Raw genomic sequence first — 23,673 nt, forward strand, 5'->3', positions numbered from 1 at the left:
CTTAAAATTCTGTAGAACTGCTTGAAAATTTATAAACTTCATTATTGGAATATAAGTGCAACATGGCAGATGAGCTGTTACAAAGTACACTGAATGCATGGACTGATTATAGTTATTTTAGCATTTAAAGAACATCATGCAAATGCTCAGCCAGCCCTTTAAATAGCTGGAGTGAAATAAGTATGTCTGTGCACTAAAGCTTCTTAACGCTCTACAGTAATGCTCTCACTCCTCTATTTAGCCTGCGACTTAGTAAGTGAGAACATGAGTGATAGCACCAAGAAATGGGAGAAGATATATTTCGTTTTCTCTGCCTTCATAAGCTGGAAGGCCTTTCTGAGTCAGCATACGTCCTGTACACAGCTTTACTTTTCAATATGCACAAAACATATTGTCTCACTGCCTAGTATGAGTTTGTGGAATCTCAAATTAGGCACGCTTACTGGGAGAAAGGGTTTCTAGCTTAGTGAAAGGTAGCAACATTATTCATAAGTACCTCACTATTCTAGCCAAGTTTTTTAAAAGTAACATACTAGAACTGATGGTCCTAAATCCATTTATTGAGTCATGATGCGTATCGTAGAGGTGGTATCATTTATTACTGCTGTGAAAAAAACCCCAACTAATTAAGAGATCAAAGGTCTTCTGTCTGAATGCAGTTTTGAAGATTTGGTTTTATAGATTGTGGACGACTGTCTCTGGATGTTAAGAAGCAGAAGGATTCCAGCCAGAGTTTCCCCTGTGCTGCAGGGAGCAGAATTGTTACCACCATAGTGTCTTATACATGAAATACTGCCTTAATACATTCCAGAATTAGGGTTCTTCTTTTTGTTACACATTGCTGACTCATAGCTGGTTTTCATTATAAGGCCAAGATCCAGGTTTGCTTTTTTTGTTTTGTTTCTTTTTTTTTTTTCTTTAAATTATGTTGCCTAGTCAGTTAGCCCTCATTTTTAATTTACATCTTAGGTTTTGGTGTAGCCATTGCATTTCTCTGTATTCTCTGATTGAAATTCTCTGAATTTCAGTTCATTCGTAGTAGGCAGTGAGACAATGTGTTTTGCACATATGGAAAAGTAAATTGGGATTTGAAATTCAGAGAATTTCAATTTGTTGAATTTTGTAGGAATTTGTCAAAATCACCTTGTAATCTCAACTCGCCCTTGAAAATTACTGCCACCTCTTCTACTGTAATGTCATCCATTTATGTATTTCATCCATTCCAACTATTAATGAAAATATTGAACACAACTAGGTCCAGGACAGATACATGAGGAATGACACTTGAAACACACTCCTAGGATATAGGTAAACCATTAATAGCTACTTCTTCAGAGTGAGTTTTAACTGTGTGATTATACTTAACTGCATTTTCTTAGCTTGCTTATAAGAATGTCATGCATGGCAGTGTCAAAAAACTTAATAAAGTCAAGCTGTACCAAACCTACAGCTTCTTCTTTATTCACTTGGCCTGTTAGCCTGTCAGAGGAAGAAATTAGATTAGTTTGACATGATCAGTTCTTGACAAACTCATGCTGTCCATTTTTATCATCTTATTATCTTTGAGGTACTTATAAATTGATTTCTTAATAATTTTTTACAGAATCTTGCCAGAAATTGGAGTTATACTAACACAGCTATAATGCTCTGGGTTCTTTTTTTTTTTTTTTTCCTTCTTTTTTCGTAATTTCTTTTTTGAGCTTAGATATTAAGCTTATTCCTGTTAGAACTCTGGATCCCATAACATCCAAAATAATAATTTTCCAGGGGTCTAGATATTTTGTAAAATTAATTCCTTATGTAAAAAGATTAATTTATCCAGGCTACACAACTTGAATTTGCCCACCCTACTTTATAAAAAGATACACTATAGAGTGTTCTTTCTGTATTCTGTTTTGTACTTTGTAACACTTCATAAAGTTTATTTCTTTATATATACAGCTAAAACAAGGTTTTGAGCTGCTTGTTTATTTGTTTGTTTTTTAAAGGAAAGAAGGCACCATTTGTCTCAATCTTTACCTAATCCAATGTTTGTTATGTATCTTTCCTTCTTTTTTGTCTTATTTCTAATTTCCTTCTCCTAGGGCTTTTCTGTTCCTTGCTAATGAAACTCATTTTGCACCTTAGTCTCTCTGATTTTATCCCAATATGTTTTTCTCTCCTTTAGGCACATTCTTAGACATCTACCCTTCTTTCCAGTCTTCATTTATTTATCTAATATTTATTTTCACATCCTTGAAGAGTTTCTGATCCTGTGTTGTTCTCTTAATATGCTTCCTATCTTTCCTGTGCAATGGAACAGTCTGTCATTATGAATATAATATCAACTTTTCCATTACTGCCAGTTCTCTCACATTTCTTCATACCTTAAACTCCCTCTCTCTGAAGCACCTTGTCTCTTAGTTCCCTGAATTGCCCATGTTGGCTATTTTCTGAATTATATTATCTTTACTCTTCTTTTCTTCTACCATCAGTTCCCTAGAAAAGTCATCATTATTCATTTTTAAGTAATTTTTATGCAACTCACGTTATACCTGTAGATTCTCAGTCAGTATTTCTATATGAGTTGGAACAAAAATAGCATTTTCCCTACCAGCCCCTTTGCTTTATAAAGCAAAAAATAGTTTTAGTAGAATACTGTTGTGACCAAGAAATCTGAAACCGTTAGTGCTGTCTTTTGCAGCAGTACATTTGTTCCCTGTTCATTAGGATCTGCCTGAGCCTAAACTTTCAGCTGAGAGATGTGAAAGCAGCCAGGCACTGATATTCCTTCCCTTATTAGCCAAGGTGTTATGTCTTCTGATCTGACCATGGCAGTACATGGCACATTGCCAGTACCCACATGGAAAAACAGCAGGAAAACTGTCAGGCGTTTGGGTGAGACTCTCACACTTGCATGTAAGCCCAGATTTTGTCCCTGGAAAGGAATCAGTGCAGATTAGTACTTTTTCCTCCTAAGAAATCTTCCAGCAGCCAAGACACTTTGTGTTCTGTCCTGGGGAATATGAGCAGTTAGGCTTCCTAGTTTGGGATTCAAGTAATGTTTTTTTTCCCCCTCAATTTTGCTGTAACAATTGCCATGCAGTACATATTAGCAAAAAGGTAAAATTTCAGCATTAGTCCAACTCTGTTCTATTTTGGATTCAAAAGCAGATGATGCTTTCTCAGTTTCTATTTGTATTCACTGGAGATTTGGTGCAAGAAGGTCAGATTACCACAAGATAAAACTGATGCTTGCCATATGGTAGCAAAATGTGATTAGAGAAGCTCAAAAGGTTTGGCATCAGTGAACCCCAAATGGTAATATAAACCCCATTTGGATCTATGCACTGCCTCCTCACCCATCTTTAACATGAAAGCATAGTTAACGTGTGAGCGAGCTGGTTTGCTGTGAGATATCCTAATGCTATGTTCCAAGAGAATAATTTCGTAAGTTCATATGGTGATCTCAATGAGTCAGCTTGGATTTGTACTTTAGGACAGACTGCCTTAGAATGAACACACAGCTATTATCTCGCAGATGTCTGTGGTAAAATTTTAAAAAATTACAGATGCAACTAGAATGAGCAGGGAATCAATTATGAGCCACAGAAGTTCTTTCAGTGTCTGACTCTAATTATATTAATTATGAACAAATGCAAGATGTAAAAACTGCCATTTCCAATAATCGAATAAGGCCATCTTTTTTTTTTTTTTTTTTTTGAAAAAGGAAGTTAAGCATGTACCCTTTTTAAGCAGTTAATTGTAAAGTCAGAGCTCAAACACACACTTCAGTCGGTGACTACTGCAAAATTTTACTTGTTTCTTCATTATTTATATCTATATAATTTATATAATTTTATTTAGTGCAACCAAATTTATTACAAGGACCTATTTCAACTTACTATATACAAAACCATGTGGCTGCTTGTATCCCTAGTCTGGTCATGGTTTCCATTTAGGTCTATCAGATTACCAATTTTAGTGAACTTAATAGTATGGACCTTGTTTTCAAACTATAAATAAGAGATTAATGACCCCAAAGCATTACTTACTATAAGACATGTCCACAAAGACAAGCTATTGAGAAAGACAGCCTTTATGAGAGAATGTAGAAAGAAAAGACTTCCAGCAAAAGAATAACATGAAAAAAGCCCTTAGTTGTGAGGTGAAGATGATCATATAAAATACTTGCCTCTAGTATCTAGGCCTGGATTTCATGCCCATATTCTCACAAATCTGTGTTCTCGTACCTTTATGTTAATTTTAACTAATGTGGCAGAAACTCTGCACTTTTATTGTAAAGAGAAGATGATCCACAGAATGCTCTTAGGCTACCCAGTAATACAAGCATATAAGCGTATGAATGTGCACATAAGATCAATGTAAAATGGTTTAGTGAATCTTGCTCATGTATTTGTTTGAAATATCTGACTAAACAATTAACACTGTATTTTTTGCTTGTAACGTGCAAGTGTTTTGTGATTTTAGATTGTGTGAACTCTTAAAAGCATGGTGAATTTCTTTCATCAAGTCAACAACCTCTTTAAAAAAAAGACAAGAAAAAAAAACAACACAGAAAGCAAGCAAAAAATTTAGAAAACTAGAAAAAATGTCTAAGAACTGTAAGCATCAAAGATAGCCAGTTTCCAGAGAGATCGTGTATCCTTACTGTGGTTGAAATAGGCCTAAAAATGCAATCCCTCTTTCACTGTCGATGGGGTTGAATCGGGCCCAAAGAGAGTACTCTTGGTTAATGTAGGACATCATACCCATTCTGCATCAAACCCAGAACCTTTTCAACTTGCAAGGTTACCCGTGAGTTTGACAGTAATCAACATGTCTGTCTTCTTGTGACTAACAGCATAAAGATTCAGCTGTAAATATGGATCAGCTGTATTTTCAATCAGCACAGATCACTTCGCGCAAATCTTCTGCCCGTGCGTAGTCTGTGTACATACATCGTCTGGATCACAACTGCTTCACAGCCCCGCTGCTGAGAAACAAAAAGCCAATTACAGAACCAAAAACTGCAACCGTTTTAAGCAGATTATACAGTAGTTTTAAATTGTTGCAGTTTATTACTAAAACCTACTTGAAGAATATGCATTTTTACAATACTAATTCAGGGTTCATTGAATGCAGAACCACGTGTCTAAACTTACATTATTCATGTATATTGCATCATATTCTGCAGAGTTTACCAGACAAATTCAGTGCATCTCCTTCCAAAATAATGTGTGGACTGCAACTTCTAACCAAAGAGAGATATTACACACAATTGCGAGAGGCAGCAAAATCAATTAGCAATTATGCCATGGATGATTTAGGTCAGCTGATTTTGCAAAGCTTATTTATATCACCTAATAAAAGTAAAAATTCCTTTCACTCACAGTGCAGTTAACACTAATATACAGAGAGAAAAAAACTCTACGTTGAGAAGCAGTTAGAGCTGGGACTGTCTGTGGGCTTCAAAACTGTTCAGTTCATATAAATTCTTAGCTCTACAAAGTACAAAATATTGAAAATAATGGAGAATTTTGGGTGCCATTTAATATATTGGTCCTTAGGTACTTTCTGTTCCTCTGCTGGTATAACTTAGCTGATGGAAAAAAAATAATTCCCCCAACTCCCCAACTAATAGCAATCATTTGTTACATAAAAATGTACAAATACATGTACATCTATACATATATATGTGTGTGTATGAATGCATACATTATCAAGTAACCTGTCACGGAATCTTTCTATGGAAAAAGGATTGTGTTAAGACAGGCACAGATGTGCTGACCCAGATTTTCTTTCTGTGCAAATAACTTCATGACAGATAAAATGCATAAAAGAAAATAAACAAAAAGCTTAAAATATTTACATTTGTTTTGGTTATAGCTTTTTTCTTTTTTTTCAGTAGGATTTGCCCAAGCAGGAACCCGGGTCAGCAGTGTAATGGGACTCCAAAAAGAGTGAGGCACTAACAAGGTCTGCTGGCTCTGACAGGGGCAGAGTTATGGTGCTGTGTTTTAAATTTGTGTCAAGGCTTTCTCTTTTTCTCACTCTGACCCCACCACCAAGCCAGCAGGCTGGGGGGGCACAAGGAGTTGGGAGGGGACACAGCTGGGACAGCTGACCCCAACTGACCCAAGGGATATCCCACACCATACGACGTCATGCTCAGCAATAAAAGCTCAGGTAAAGGAGGAGGAAGGGAGGATGTTTGTGGTTACAGCGTTTGTCTTCCCAAGTCACCGCTATGTGTGCTGAGGCCATGCTTTCCATCAAATGGCTAAACATCCGCCTGCTGATGGGAAGCGGTGAATGAATTCCTTATTTTGCTTTGCTTGCCTGTGCAACTTTGCTTCACCTATTAAGCTGTCTTAATCTCGACCCAGGAGTTTTCAGCTTTTGCTCTTCCATTCCTCTCCGCCATCCCACAGAGGGGCGGGGGACTGAGTGAGTAACCAGGTGGGTGCTGAGCTGCTGGTTGGGCTCAACCTACCACACACAAATAGTAAAAATACCTAGGGAGAGAGAATAAAAACATTTATGAAATTATTTGCTTCAGGAATTATATGCTTCAAGACACAATCCATCAACAAATTGAAAATCATTAAGAAGATGTTTGAGCAATTAATTTTTAATAATATTTCATAAAGAACTTAATGCATGATTCTAAAGAATTTGTGACAAGTTACTCTTGGAGAGAGACTGCTGAGGTACCTGCAAGGAAAGGGTTCATTTTACTCTCCGTTTAAACGCTCTTAACATGCTACACTGAGTAACAGTTGTGAAAATACAGACAATATGAGAATAAATAATTTTTGGATAAGGTGCATATACCCAGCAAACAATTTTTGCCACCTGTTTCAAGATACAGATCACAGCCCCCATGTTTTTCTAGGCATTACTGCTTTCTTTCCTATACACCTCCAGATTAATAATACAGATTCTCACTCAAGAAGAAAACAGGGAAGGCAAATTCTACCATCGTTAATCATTGTAAATCTCTTTTGATGTTTTTTTCTTAACAGAGTGAAGGTGGAGAAGAGCATAAACAACATTCAATTACATACAAAATACATTAACAGGTGGTGATTCTTAAAGGAATCAAGGGAATTGAAAACATGTTGGTGTAGCAACATTCTGCAGCAAAGCTACAAGGCAGATTGATAGTGCTCCCATTCCTTCTACTTTAAGCAGTCCACAGACATAAACCCATTATTTTTGGAATAGCAAAGTGTTTGGGTAGGTCTCTGTTGTACAGATTTTGGATATCCCCTATTAGCTGTCTCAGACTGACAATACCATGCCTATGAATTATACTTTTCTGTATTTCACTCTTCCTATCTTAGGAAAAACACTTCCAGCATGGCTACAGAAAGGCAGCTCTATAGAAAAAACAGGAAGTTATGTGGGATTGTGAAGAGATATATTTCAAATACCTTAATGTCTCAAAATCAAATCACTTAATTCTGAAAGTCAATACCTTCCATTCAGATGCAAAAAAATACATTAGGAAAATCTCACTACTTTTGTTTAAAAGAACCTTAAAAAGGAGGTGTTGGGATTTTAAAACTATGTAAGAATTGCATGAGTTAAAATGACTTGTTTTTCAAATTAAATTTGACAGGCAATTATTCTGTAAGAATGACAACCACTGTAATTGCTTTTACTATTTTGGAAAAAGAAAAAAAAAAGGAAACTAACGAGCTATTTCATTTTAAGAAAGATATTGGACATGAATTGAGTATTATAATCACCAAAACTGCTATGTGAAATTTAATATTTGGATTTGCTTCAGGAAGGTATGTGCCTTTGCAGCAATTGTGGCTATGGACTAATGTGTCAACATTCCTGTTGAGATACACTAGTAATCAGCATTTCACATCAATGTATTGTCTCAACGGTTAATGATTTAGCAGGTAATTTATTCCCAATAGTAAGAAATCGTGACTCCATAGATTGTATATTCCTGATATCATCATTGACACAAATGAATTTAATTGCACAGCTCAAATATCCTACTGCAAAACAACTTTTACAGCTGGCTGGGTCAAACAAACCGATGGCAGGAGTTAAGAATCTATATGTTAAATATACATTTTCTTATCATACTTAAGAAGAAGGAGCTGAAACTCTTCGAGGACATGTAAAATTATGGCTGCAATAAACTCTACCACTGAGTCTGCAATACACAGAATAAACACTATGTATCAAGAAATTGATGTAAAAATACCATAAATGCCACACAGGGCTATTAAATCCTCAGGGTGAAAATCATTGGCAATATACACTATGAAAGTCCAAGAAGAGCTTTTTACAGTACACTCAGTAAAAACAAAATCCTGCAGTTCATACTGTGACAGAGCTAGTATTGCCTTCCAACTATTCAATTCTCATTTTGGCCCAGAAATTAAAGGTTCTTTAACATTTGTTCAGGATAATACACAGGAACATGGACGAGTAAAAAACATTATTTCAATGCTGATGAATTTTTGAATGTTTTGGCCTTTTGTAATAATGGATGCAATATGCTAATATAATAATGATTATAAATATAATTATATATTATAAACATATTTATATCATATCACATATTCTATTACAATTATTAACATTTCATATGATCATATGTAGTTGTGTATATGCATAATTACAAATAAAGTTTTTACATAATAACAATAATATATAATGCCTTGTACTGCAAGTTTCCATAGGAAGTTTTCCGCATATAGAAATCTGTTCCTTTAATTTACTTTCTTGCATGCTTTACAATAGTCTATTCTTAATTAAACATTCCTCTAGGTCTCTAGGATCACTTTTCCCTATTCAAAGTATAAAGCCAAAGGTAAGAGTAGGACTGAATCCCTCCTTTTACTGCTGCTTTGACAAATGGCAAGGAATCTGCAGGAAATTTAGGTGAGCCTGAGGTTTCATAGATTTCCCCTGAGTGTCAGAGAAATTTGCTTTTATGGCATTTCTAGGGCCAGTTGCCAGCGTAGGAGGCATCACTGCTCTGACGAATCTTCTTATTTTATAAAATAATACAAAACAAATAAGGAAAACCCAAAGTCAAACAACTTAAAAGCCCTTCATTACAAATACATTGTTAAAGTACAGTAAATCAGCTTTTGCTAACTTTAAAGATGTTTTCCTTCCTTCCTTCTTGGTGATACTTATTCTTTGCCTGGTTAACAAGTGGGTGTTCCATTTCCTCCTCAGCTTCATGTATTTTAGAAACAAGCCAGCACATAAGCCAACCCCAAACTATGGAGTGTGCCTGGTTAGTTTTCAGACATTAAAACAGAATTCTGTGGGATTATACATGAAAAGGTCTAATTAGGAGTCACCTCCACAGTCAAGACTACAGAATTTTTAGCTGCTAACTTCATGTAAGCCAAGGATAGTGCTGCTCAGAGGTTCCAAATAGTATTACTTCTCTGACCACAACTAAGGTATACAAATGTACTGAATCTAACACTGGGCAACCAGTCTGTGTCGTATCACAGCTCTGGTATTTCTTGTGTTGGATTTTCATTAACCTGAGCATCTTCATATCTTGTTTTGCACAACGTAGATGCATTCTTATTGAGTAACATACTTTAAACCAGCTGCTATCCCTTCAGGAAAGTGATATTGGAGTCTGTGCAGATGTGAAATGATGTGTATGATCTGTGGATCATTCTCCAAAATTGTCTACTCTGTGCTCAGCAGAGATAAAACAAAGCAAAAAGAATATCTGAATTATTAGCAAAGGGTTTTGGAACAAGTTGAAAGCTTCATTGTACTACAGTATAAATCCAAATCTTCAATACTGCATTCCTTTCTGATCATCCCAACTCAAATGTACTAAGCTGGATTACAAAAGTCTCAGAGAAAGTAAATCAGATGGGCAGTCTTCCAGAATCCATGAATGCTGTGATTTCTGTGTGGTTCTTTGCCATAAGGTCCTTCCTCCCACCGAGACCAGCTTTATGAGTTCTAATGACATTCTTCATTCAAAGCATGAATGATATCCATCCTGTTCTCTGTCTCCCCATTTTTCAATATTGGCCTCCGTATGAAGATTATGGAGCCTAGGAACTCTTCAGTTTGAAAAAGGTATGACTAAGGGGAGCTATGGGAAAGACCTACAAAATCATGATTGGCGTGGGACAGATGATGAATAAGGGATGGTTATTCAGTATTTGTCATTTAAAAAGAAGAACTAGAGAATATCCAGTCATAGGAATATTCAAAAGATTTGAAACAATGTATAAGTAAGTGATGGACCCCATTGCCAGAGTATTGCAGTGTTTAAGATTAATAGATTTGAAAAGAAAATTAATAGAAAACAGTTCTGTCAATGGCTGTTAAATATGGTGATCCCAACCCAATCTCCCAGAGACATGGTGAACAAATCAGTTTTTAATGTTATGCTCAGATATGCCTAAATATGATCTCTACTGTAGCCTATTTATGAACAGTGTATTTCCCAAGGGTGTTTCAGCTAAATGTAATAGAGAATAAGTTAAATTTAAAAGAAATCAACCCACCACAAGCTCCAATATAACGGATAAACAAAACCACATACTCAATTTAATTTTCAAAGAATTACAATATGTCTAGGTTTTAAATGGGAAAGAAATTCCATTTTGGCTTCATTTTTCTTTTTTTTTTTTTTTTTTTTTTTTTGGTAGAACACATTGCCTTTGCTTTGTACAGTTCTCCCTGTAAAGCATTTAAGTTTGCTGTTCTTCCTATTAACAGTAATGAAAATTTTCTATTACATTCAATGGTCTTGGATCAAGAACTTACTAAGAGTGCAAGAATTTATTTGTGTTTTGGTCTTCAGAATCCCAGAATCATGAAATGGTCTTTCAGTTCTTAACTGCTACTACTGATAATTTTGGGTTATGCCTCAATCAATGAATAAATCTTGTTTCTGCAAGCAGGAAAAATAATATGTGGTACTTGGCATGCACCTAAGGGTAGAAACAGATATAGTCACACATTCGGTACGTAAACTAAACAGAAAATATACACAAACATTAATTTAAGGGCCCTGGCTAATGTTTATTCAAGCTGTAAAAATATTTGTCATTCAGAAACAATACAAAAATAGAGGAGGAAAAAGATGTTTAAATATTAATTACATGCTGAATGGAATGTAGAGAGATAGTTCATGGAAACTGGTTGCTTAGTAAATGGTACATTAATTTTCCAGAAAGGCCTTATACATACCAATGAAATAGTAATAGCCATCACAAACGTACATACCTTAGAGATTATTTTTTCACTCACCTTATAATAGTAATAACAACCTTCAGGGTCTCTACCATAAGCATTTCTAAGATGCTTATCAACCTGATGTGCATGTACTTGTTATCTGACCTTGTCATGAAGCATTTAGAAATGTGTAGAAAAGAATAAAATCATCAGAACAGTTTCCTGGGAATAATGACTAGCTGCATTTATTTCCTTCCTCGTGATCAATGAGCCCCAGGAAATACCTTATAACTCAATTGCTATTGTTTAATCTGCAAATGAACTTGCTCCATCCTGCCTCCTGCCAAGATTCTGATGTATTAGGGGGCAGCTGTTGTATCAAGTGGCGATATTTAATCTTAACAGAGACATGAGAAAGATCCTGGGTTTGTCCCTGGACAATTAGTATCAGATCATGATCCACCCTCTCTGCCAGATTGATGAACAATTCCAAGCCTGTTCCTGCCTCCTATATAACTTGTAGATACGGGACTGTTCCTCTACCATCTCAGTCATCCAGCTTGTTCAACACATGTCCGTCATCCAGAAGTGTATAGTAGGTCCACGTGTTAGATCGTTGCATGATAGAACACAGTGAATTTAGCAGAAACATTTTCCCTGTTGTGGTTTGTACCAATATCTTTCCGTTCAGCTGACGTTTTATGCGTCAACAGGGGTGCCAGGTGGGCAGAGGGTCCATGACGGTGCTGGGGGGATCGTCGAAGGTTCTGGTGCAGGTGGAGAGCGCGGGGTGTGTGCTGCAGCAGGGACCTTCTGCCTCTGCCAGCCCCAGAGGAGGGGGGGGACGTGGCTGGGCTGAGTCCTGGGGGGGGGGGCTGCTGGAGGCACCCCCTGCTCCATGGCCGTCTGTCTGCGTGTCCGTGTCCTCTGTCCGCGTGTCCGTGTCAGCCTCGCTGCCGGTTGAAGGGACAGCAGAAGCCGCGTCCCTCAGCCTGGGCAGAGACCCTGGAGTCTGCAGGCACCAGGATGGGCAGGAGGAGTCCTTGGGCTGGAGGTGCTGGAGGTGGTAGCCGCTTATCCCTCAGCATTCAGATAGTGGCTTTTGGCAGGTAATCTGGTATGGGTGCATCCTAGTTAAATGTAGACTACTAACTTTTGCACTGAAATCCTCTATGATGAAAGACTGGGGAAAGATAAGCTATTCCAGAGACTGTTCTAATCACCTGAATGAATCGAGTTAAGCTTAAGTGAAATGTGGAATAAATATTAAGATTACAGTTGTTGCTAGCAGTGCTGATGATAGAGACTGAGATCCTCTTTATGCAAATAGCTGCCATGTATTAATTGATCAATTAATAAATTAATAGTAATGAATTACATGTTAATATTGGAATAGAAATGTTTGTAAACACATAAATTAATCGGATCCTGAGCTCGAGTGTTCTTATAAACTTTATTTGCAAATATATCTCTCTGCAGAGCTACATATTGCCCCAGTGCCACATATAGTCTAAGCCATGATGTAAAGTAATACAACCAGTAACAATATAGAGACAAAAAAATCTGAAACATTTGAAGTTAAATTCCATGGGCATATTTTCTTCAAATGCAGAGTGGAATATAAATCAGCAAGGAATTTGTCACTGGGATTTCTGAAAAGGCCATGTGGAAAATGTGAACATGTTAACTGCTCCTATAAAAGGCTTTTCTATCACAATCAGGCAAAATAAGTGGACTGCGTGGCTGATATCTCAATGAATTCAGTTTGGTCTCATCCAATTGCTTGTTTAATTCGTAGACATGGCAAGCAGTTTAAAAGCAAATTAACATTGTGTCATTTCTGTTTCACAAAACCTGAGTCAAGCAAATTGCCCTCCAGGTGTGTCCTGAATAACATGTTGGCTGATTCACTTCCAAAGGAAATTAGTGATCTACACTGCTTGAGAAAATTATTTACAGTACGATGAAAACTTTTCAGACAGATACTGATTTGAACACTGAAACGGGTAGTTACTATTCACAACAGTTATTGTATTTACCTACACCCAATTATAACATGACTCTATTCACTTTCAGAGTTGGTACCAAGTAAAAAAATCCTAAACAAAAAACCCATTTCCTTTATTTTCTTCCTTTATTTTCTTCTTCACAGCTCACACAGTTGCTAAAATCCACACAGCTTTTCAGGGTTGAATGTTTTGGCTTGTTTTACGCACTTCTGTGCCTAACAGACTACATGAGAGCGATGTATAATTCTGGCACGTTGTAAAGGATTTGATACTACCAGCAAGGGGGACAGCATACACCAGCAGAGCAATTTGAGGTAGCTGTTTTCTCTTTCACTGGTGGCTACACCACCCTATACTTTTTGCCATGCCTCATTTGCAGCGAGGTAAACACCGGTGCCATGAGCAGAACCTGTGTAACAGTGACTGCAACATGGTAAATATGATGTAATTCCAAGTGGATTATTTACCAAATACAGATGTGTATCTGGGTGGGATTAATTGCCCTTTCTGGGTGCCTGTCTCCCTCCACTGATGATAAAGGGAATTACAACACTTCGCTTAGATTTGTTGCTTAATTTGCCCCTAAAAGGTGAAACAAATTCCACTCAACAGAGGAAAAAAAAGATTATTTTAGATTCAGGTAAAATCAATCGTATAGGCACCACAAAATATAACTCTACATCTTCCAGAGGAAGTATAGACAGCTTTTCAAGTAACAAATCAGGACTGAAAAATTAATTCACTAGTCATGATATTAATTTTAAAGTTATTCCTATAAGTCCATTTGTGGATGTTCTAGTAACATAAAATCAATGACATTAGATGAAGCTTATCTGGACTCATGTAAGGAGCTGGGTAGGAAGTTAGGAAAGTGAAGAATGAAAGTGCTGTGTTGGCAGAGAAATACGCACTTTGAAAACAGCATTTTAATAGCAGGAGCATGTATCAAGAGAGTTCCTTTTGGGAAAAATGCACTTTGTGATAACCAGTGCAGGGGCAGCAGGACGCTGGCCTTCACGTACAGACCAGGGCTAGCCCTTGGTTCTGCTTCCCATGGTGGTGTGAATGATTATTCAACACCAATGTCTGGCAAATGTTTGTCACCTCAGAAGGTGAAATGCTCTTTTCGTCACAAACAACATATGTGATTTACCTCTGAAACAGGCTGAGGCAATTTCAGGGTGGAGACATTATTAGAATTTAATTTTCAAGCTTATTTACACACAATGTCACTGTGTATTTAGAAATAGCATTTTCAGATAAGAACTGTGTTTATCATGTGTTAAATAATTTGATTTTTGAAAGAGGAATGTATCATTTTTTATCCCTATGAAAGTGTCTGTATCAATTGCTCACATGGACCAGAAAGAACTAAAGTACTTTAGCCTACTTAGACTGAACCTCATATAACTTGATTAGCCTACTGTAGTAAAGTAGCCAAATTTATTTGCAAGATTTTTAGCCTGGTAGCAACAAATAGTTGAAAAATAGACTGGTAAAGAAGGTGATTGGTACTTAGTAAAGCCTCACAGAGAAATAAAAAGTATTGTGGAGATGAATCCCATTAGTACAGATTTGTTCTGTACAAAATTAATTGATTCCAGTTAACCAAACAGACTAAAAAGCTCTACATCTGTTTTAGGCTGTGGAATGGTAAGAGCATATTTCAGATGAGCATAAAATAACAGAAAAGGAATATTAACACTGAAAATGTTACCAGTAGCTTAGAAAGGATGTGAAAGTGATGATTTATAATATCTCTTATAACTCTCAAAGGCAGATAACACTGTTTTTTCCACATCAAATTATTGCATAATGAAAATCCCCTGATCAGTTCAAATGGAATACTCCATTAAGTACAAGTTGATTAAAAGATTTTCTGGTTTTTAATCTGTGATTGCATGTGATTTTTATGAAATTTATAATCTAGTTTTCACATATGTAGAGTGTTTTCTGACCTCTTCAATACCTAACATGACTTTCCTATCCTGTGACAGTGCAATCAGCAAATACCTAAGAAATGCAACAAAAAAATGGCATTGACACACAGTGTCTAGCAATATAGTGTAAGGTAATAATAGATATAAGTGTTGTCATTTCAATTTGTACGTGTTAATGGATGTTAGAAGCATCTGCTGCCTCCAGCAGCTCCAGGCCCGGGGATTCCTCCTGCCCAGCCCCAAGACCTCAGGGTCTCCGTCCAAGGCCAATGGACACAGCTGCTACTTTCCCCTTTAGAGGTTCAACCAGCAGCAAAGCTGAGCACGTTTCCCAGACGCAGACACACGCGGACAGAGGACAGAGGACACGGACATGCAGACAGATGGCCACAGAGCAGGGGGTGCCTCCAGCAGCCCCCCCCTCAGGACTCAGCCCAGCCACGTCCCCCCCTCCTCTGGGGCTGGCAGAGGCAGAAGGTCCCTGCTGCAGCACACACCCCGCGCTCTCCACCTGCACCAGCACCTTCGCCGATTCCCCCAGCACCGTCACGGACCCTCTGCCTGCCCGTACCCTGGCCCCCCTTACCCGCCCCATGGATCCCCGACTGGGTGCTCGCTGCACACACGCAGCACTCACGCACTCGTCCCACGGGCACCCCACTCTTGCAGTTCCCCCCAAATACCAGCACGGACCCTCCGCCTGCCTGATACCCCTGCCCAGATCCAGGCCACCCTACTCACCGGCTGGTCCAGCTCGGAGTTTTCCAGCAATTCCACACGCACACCCCACGCACACCCAGTTGGGGAAGGTACAGATACTCACCCCCAGCAGCCGGCACCTGGGCTGTGACCCGCGGTCCTGATCCAGCTGCTGGTGCTGAGCCCCTCACTCGCCTCACTCACTCACACCCGTCCCCTCAGTAGCTGGTTTTTGGGACGCACACCGTTCCCATCCCAGTGGCTGGAGGTTCAAGACCTCACTGGCTCCAGTAGCTGATACCACAGGCCAGGGGTGCCCACAGCAGACCTGGGGTTACCACTCCAGGAGCTGGCACCCAGTCCCCTCACACCAGTCCCCCCAGTAGCTGACAGTGAGCCCTTGCAGCACTGACACACATGGGATGGGGAGTGAGATTACTCAGAGAGGTCATTAAGAGAAGATTTAATAAGGAGACAGGACAGACTGGGGTGATAAGGTGCAGGGCTCTGCAGGCAAGTGTGTTGACCAGCCCCGTTTTACACCTGACCAGCCCCTTTTATACCCCTTTCTGTCTATTCCTCCCGTTTGTTCCTTCTCAATCCCCTTCCCCTAAACCTTCCTTAATAAATCTTGCATAGTCCCCCAGCCCCTCCCAGGGATGTCCCAGTTCCTCATGTTCCTCCAGTTTCCCCACTTTGTACCAGTCACCAAGGCCAGGCTGGCCCTCTCCAAAGCTCTGCCTGCAGTTTCTTAATGGTTCTTCAGTTAGTGATGGGAAACTTTGGGGGGTTTTGCCTCTGTTAGCCCTGTCTACTGGCTTTCTGTCTCTGTGTGTTGCTTATCACTTCCCCCTTTACTAATTATCCCCTCTCGAATGGAAACTGTCCTTTACCAGATAACCTGAATGAAGCCAATGCTCACACATTCCATGTACCCTTACAGTATGAATTAGATATTTTGTTCGAGGCAGGAGAAATATACCCCTAGACATACAAAAAAGGATCCACTACTGTCAAGCATATCTGTATTTCTGAAATATTTTGTCACAAATACCATGTGATGACATATTTCCCATTGTCCAGATCAGCAGTTGGATGCTGCTTCCGTCAGTAAAAACTTAGTTGATTTATACAACCTGAAGAAACACTATAGGATATGTCTTAAAGTAGAAAATGATAAATCAATGTACTTCACCTATTGTCTGATATAAGGTCACTTTGACTTTCTCATTATAGCAGGAAGGTGGTTAACTTAATGGCTCTGAAAATGAGTAACTTTATTACAGCAGCAGTGTAAGACCTGTGAGATTAAATTTGTAATTATACCGTGTCAAATACATTCAGGAAACAATTATTTTTCAAAAATATTTTTTACATTAGAAACATATCATTATGTTATATATCTTATTATTACACGTTTTACTGAGCTCCTTGATTGAAAATTTTTAATTTGAAGAAAATGTGTAAAAGCAGTCCTTCTGGTTTCACGTTGTACCAGCCTTTGGTAAGATAACGTAAACTGCTGTGACATAATGCAATGTAACATTTAACATAGCACGGTATCACTGAAAAGTAGTCAAAGATGCTAGTGTAATGTTATCAGCAATCTGTAGGGAAAAATAGGCTGTAAAAAGATTACACACATCCCAGTCCTGCCAGAAGATAAACCAGTTAAAATTATAGACTACCACTTCTGGTTGAACCCCATGAGTTAATTCTGGCTACACCCTCTGCATATTTAAAAAAGTACTCAAGAGGTTTATAAAATGGCATTCAGTTCTGTGTACAATTGCAGTAACTCATACAAAACTAAGCATTTAACAGCAGACCAGTATGCCCGGCTTCTCTGAGGCAGACACTCTAGCATGGCAGAGGGATTTACACCTTGTTAATATGGTGTCTTCAAATATCTGACCATCTCTTACTTGTACAGTCATTGGTTCAGTACTTCACTATTAATTTCTATTTTTAATTTAGATACCTGGCTTCATTATGAAAATGCTAAACTCATTAAGCTAAACTTAGACCTTAGCACTCTTAATTCTATTACCTCCTGTATTGCCATTACTGAAAATAAACACTACGGTTTGCTTTACAGGACTTACAGCACTGGGAAATTTTATGGACAACGGGGAAATTATTTATTTCATAAATATGAGTTAAGTTCATGGAGGGGGTATAAATATTTCATTCACATATTGTAAGGCGGTATTAGATTATAGAAGTAAATTCAGATAAATTCCCCATGAGAAGGTCCCAGAACCCAAACCAGTGTATCATGATATTGGGAAAAATGAATTCCAGTCTACCGGCTATGTATCTGCACTGCAGTTAAATAAGACAAAAGACCAGCTGTAATAAAATATATGCATATCATAAATGCATGTTAATTTGAGATAATAATAAATAATTACTTTGTTACACAGCTACATTCAGTACCATGGCAAGCAGGAGAGAGCTATAGTACATTATTAGATGAAACTGCAATGAGGACCAGCACTGATATTACGCCTTCCTAGAACAAGACATACATTTGTCAACATCCCAGCTTTGAACAAACTCGAAGTAAACGAAGGTAAAAAACCAAAAATATTTCCAGTGAGTGTCCTAGAAAATCATGTCTGTTTTCCTGCTTAGCTAGAAAGCACCAATCTGGAAATGAACATATCCCAGGACACAAAGACACAACATTTCATATACCATTATCTGTGAGTCAAATATTTTAACGTCTGTGTATATACACACATACATATAATATACAGAAATGCAAATTATGTATGCTTGTGTGTCTGTATACATATAATAAATATTTATAGGTAGATAGATAGACAGATAGATAGGGATATTTACAGGTATATGGCTCAGTAATTGATAGATTCTCAACAAGAGAGCCAAAGACACAAATTTCAACATCGTTCAGGACTTGAAACAAAGGCTAGGCTGCTTCCAACATACCTCATTGTAAACAGAGAGGAAATGGTGCCTAGAGGTTATGCTTGCCATGTTACTCTTTTTTGAATCTCTGGTTACTCAGCATGCTACTTATCCTGCTCAGAAACTATAATCTTAAAAAATAGGAGACTTTTAGATTTGTAACAGAAATAGAAATTAAAGTACAAATATATATGGCTAGAAGGAGAGCAAGAGAGAGAAAAGAGACCCCACTGTTTTAGGAAATATGAAATGCAATAGAGAGAATAGCCATGACTCCTGAACAAGTACTACATCAGGTACATTATTAGAGGAGTAAGCCTGAGTTCTCTATTGTGAAGGGGATAATTTCCTGACAGCTTATATCTGTACTGGCATTTCTCTTGAGGATTAGTGGCACATCATTTTCTCTTTCTATTCAGTCTAGCTGTCTTATATACTGGACATAAACATAGACAAAAAACTTTATTATTCTCCCTACATCTAGTCTGTCTGCCTGCTGTGAGCAGGAACAGTAACATTCTATCAAGAAATGTACTTCTTACATGACCACATTAATATTACCTGCAGTTTACTCTTAACTGTTTTTTCTTACTTCTAAAACCCTTAATTTCTAATCAGACTTGAAAATGTCATTTTATAAACAGCCTTTCCCCTCTACTAAAAACCAGACATATTCCTGCTGAGTGTTATACACACCCATTCAGCTTAAAGTTAAAGAAACACAAATGCATAAGCCACATTAACTTCCAGTCACATTTCCCATAGCAGGAAGCCTATTTTAAATCACTTCTCACAACTAGGAGACAGCAGAGCTGAAAAAGAATTTATTTTTTATTCCTGTTCCCTCAAAACCAGATGCATTAACAACAAAATAGGTTTTCTCTTAACAGGTTTTGAAGGTTGGGTAAAGAGTTGAGTAGGTGACTCTGAACTGTCCCCAGTTTTACTTATCCAGTCTAAATGGGTAATCAGACAGGTAGTTTTTCTTTGTTCATTTTCCAGTGTGAAGGTTAAAGAAAAACTAAAGTAGTATTTTTCCCCTCAAACATCTCTTTTGCACTTTTGTTCATGGTAAACCGGACTAGTGTTCACGCTCAGACCCAAACTCCCTCATTTTTAACCCATTGTATGTATTGTTTCCTTCCTCGTTTACAGTTGAGAGGAAGAAAGGACAGAAAATTCAGCTGTGCTCTTTTCCCTTAAATGTATTGCAAGTTGAACTGCCTCAAATAACTGGTGCTTTGAACTTCAGGGTGAACATGCAAATACCAGAGACAGTGCAGCGGTGGCCTGGGAGGTCTGCAAACTGCTCAGCAGTATGGGTTCTGCATTTGGTTTCTGTGGGAGCTATGGCCTTGGTCTGACCACCTCACTCTGGGCATCTAAATCTGTTTACGGAGCCCTGCAGTGCCTGGTTTTTCTCCTGTAGGTACTCTGTCATATCCGCTAGCTTAGGGATGTCTCGGGTCAAAACGGTACCTCAGAGAGTACCAGCTCCTTTTTTATAATCAAATAATCCAGACTCTGGCTTTTTAGCTCATCATTTATATGGCACTTTTCCTTTTTTTCCATGCCTTATCTCTCTTTCTTTTTTTTTTTTAATTTTTAAAAATAATTCCTGCTAGAGTTTGACCCAGCCTCATCAGCTATGTGCTCCAATTCATGTGATCCCTTTTACTTTCTTATGGCAGTTGAATTTACTGCTGTGAAGGAAATGTAGAGGGAAAAAATCTTAACACCCTTCCTGCCCCAACTCTTTTCTAAAATGAAACAAAAAACCCAGTGAGATGTTGATGTTTCTAGGTGTCCAGAGAGGCAAAACAGGTGGTGGGCCAAGGCTAGAGTCAGATCAGCTATCTGTTTTGACCCTATCAGACTTTTTTAAAGACACCTGAAACTTGCTGGAGCTGGGGAGCTGGGCTCCTTGATGACTGTCAGGAAAAAGAAAAAAGGCAAACCAGAAAAAAACTAACACCATGGGACAGGAACTAGATCTAAGATAAATAAAAGAACAAAACATTTCTGACAGGTATTCCTGTCATAATACAGGTAACTGTGGAAAATAGTAGAAAAGTCCACGAAATGAATGAACATGAGTTCTACATCCCTGAGAACAGTCAGTACTACAGCTGGCATGGTATAAGGAAAACATCAATATACAGCTGATAAAAATAGATTATCCTTTAAATGGGAAAGAGGAAAAAAATTGAGCAGTTTCCTGAATCAATGCTTTATGTATTGTCACTGAATAGGAAATGGCTTATTTATTTTGCTTTTAAAATCAATAGATATTTTATTTTAAATTAACTATAAAGAATTGAAGTCTCAAAAAAGTGAATTTCACTTTATAGGGATGAGTAGGGGTTTTGATGTTTTTACTTCAAAGAAAAGATGACTTTTAGTATCATAAGTTAGGGAAAAAAGGAGAAGAAGAAGAAGAAAGAGAAGAAGAAGAAGAAAGAGAAGAAGAAGGAGAAGAAGAAGAAGGAGAAGAAGAAGAAAGAGAAGGAAAAGGAGACAAGGAAGAAGAAGAAAGGAAATATAAACAACCATGACACAGTGGCTGAGGTATCACTAAAGGTATCCATTTTGCATTTTTCAGCATGTCTATTTTGCATTTTACAGCATGTTCTTAGACCTGTGCTGAGTTGACTAAGGCACAATGAGTATCAATAATGTGAGTATATTGTATAGAATTCTTTTATATTGCTACTAAATAACTTTGGAAACCAAGGAATAGAAATAATGCTTCGAAATGATAGTCTAAGTTTGTTTTCCAACTAGTTTTTGAATAATATTTCTGTCTTATACTGTCCCGATCCAATGTCGGGGAAGGTTTCGATATGATCCCAAGGGCGAGGTTAAGACACAAATGAGGTCAAATGCCGTATACCCAACAGAGCTTTTATTATCAAAAGTATCAAAAGTAGAAAATAGTAGCGATAGGATAGAATGGAAGAAAAGGCAGAAATCAAGCAAGCAGCTGGGACAGAGTTGCAAGGATAGTCATGACCATGGATCCAGCAGCATCCCGTTGGTCCTCAGTCTTCAATTCTTCGGTGATGGGTGCACACCACGTCTTGTCTCCACATTTTTTTTTATAGGGGATAGTTCAATGATGCATGCCCATACGTACTGTTCATGCACTGTTCACACGCTGCAGGTTTTGTCTATCAATCACATGACCTTCATGTGATCAATACCAGAAGGCAGTATCTTTTCTCAAAGACTACAGTTTCCATGAGAATGGTAGTCTCCACATTCTTCACTGGCTCCGGCCTGTCTCCTCCCCTGGATGCCTCAGTGGCCTGGTAATCATTCTTTTGGACAGAGGAGAGCCCTGCTTAAACAAGCCATCTCTGGGACAAGTGGGTCATCACAGCAAGCAATCCTTGAGACGAATGGCTTGAGATGATAGTCCAGTCTCTCACAACAAACAAACTTGGAGACAAACAGCTCGAGATAACAATTCAGTCTCTCACGTATACATATTTTCTAGTTTTCTTACAAAAATGTAATTTGAGAATATCTATTAAAAAGGCTTAATAAACTTAATATATATCACATCTACTTCTTCCCCTTATCCACTATACCAGTTACCCTGTCAACGATGGAATCTATGGAACCCAAAGATGGACACAATCTATTCTTCACAAATCCATACCAGATAGTTTTGTATCACTTTATTACTATATAGATGCCTGTAATAATTGCTTGTTTAATAATTGCTTGTACTATCTTTCTAGAAATCAGTTAGGCTTGTTGTTTTACTGCTTTATGAGTTCTTTCTCTTATTCTTTACATAGATAGGTACTATGGTTGCTCTTTATTCTTCTGGGACCTCTTCCATCTTCAGCAATTTCTTAATCACTAGCTATTGCTTCTACTTGTTCCTTAAATACTTCTAGGAAAAATACTCCCAAGTTATACAGTAAATTTCTAATGGTTTTCCTGCCAGGAAATTCCTTCCTTGAGTCTCTCTTGACTTATGCACACACTTTATTCTGTTCTTTCCTTGTAATTCTTTGCAAATGTAATTATTTTACTATCTATCACAATTACCTCTTTTAGTTTAAGAACATGTAGAGTGTTAAGAAGATGTAGAGTGTCCGTGTAATAATGAATTTATAATTTTAACCATCTCCTCCTCAATGTATTTATAGAACCATTACATTTTCAATTATGCTGTTTGATAGTTGCATCTTATTTCATCCCTTTACCTTGGTGATTTTACATCTAAGTTTTCTGTCATTTCTACCAGTGTGTCCAGATTCCACTTTTGAATTATTCTTTTTCATGTTCTTACTTACTAAAGTTCTCCAAATGTAGCCATATTAATTTTTTTTATCCTTACCTCTTTCTGTCTCTACAAAGTACCAGGACAACTGTATCTGTGCCTTCAATATGATCTCTTTTAGGAGCTGCTAGGTCTCTTTTTCTACTTAGAATTAATTCCCAATGGATGTTACTCGTCAAGCCATTGAGTTGGTTGAAATTTACATTTTAGGCCATTCTTATCAGTCTGTATCTTTTTTTAGATTTTTTTTTTTTACTGCTTTGTAAGTGATTCTCTAATTTGCTTTCTGTATGTAAAGTCTTAAAGCATTCTCACTGTTTATGTGAATCAAATTCAGTCTAGTCAAACTGCCATCTGTATGCTTGTGTTTCCTTCCAAAGAAAGTCTTTGACCAGTCAGCCATTGGCCATCTGTTTCTTCTGAGTATTCTAACTGTGGGCATCTAAGTCCTTGTGACATTCCTCCCCAGATACTGAGGTCTGATTTCCTCTCTTGGTTCAGGGACTGCATAACTCCTTTTTTGTTTGATGAATACTGGATTTACTTGGAGTGATGGAGATCATGCCTGCTCTGCATGTTCCTATCCAGCAGTGAAATATAGTTCTTTTTC

The sequence above is a fragment of the Haliaeetus albicilla genome, chromosome 15 (genome assembly GCF_947461875.1).
Source record: "Haliaeetus albicilla chromosome 15, bHalAlb1.1, whole genome shotgun sequence".
In the NCBI taxonomy this organism is placed as follows: domain Eukaryota; kingdom Metazoa; phylum Chordata; class Aves; order Accipitriformes; family Accipitridae; genus Haliaeetus; species Haliaeetus albicilla.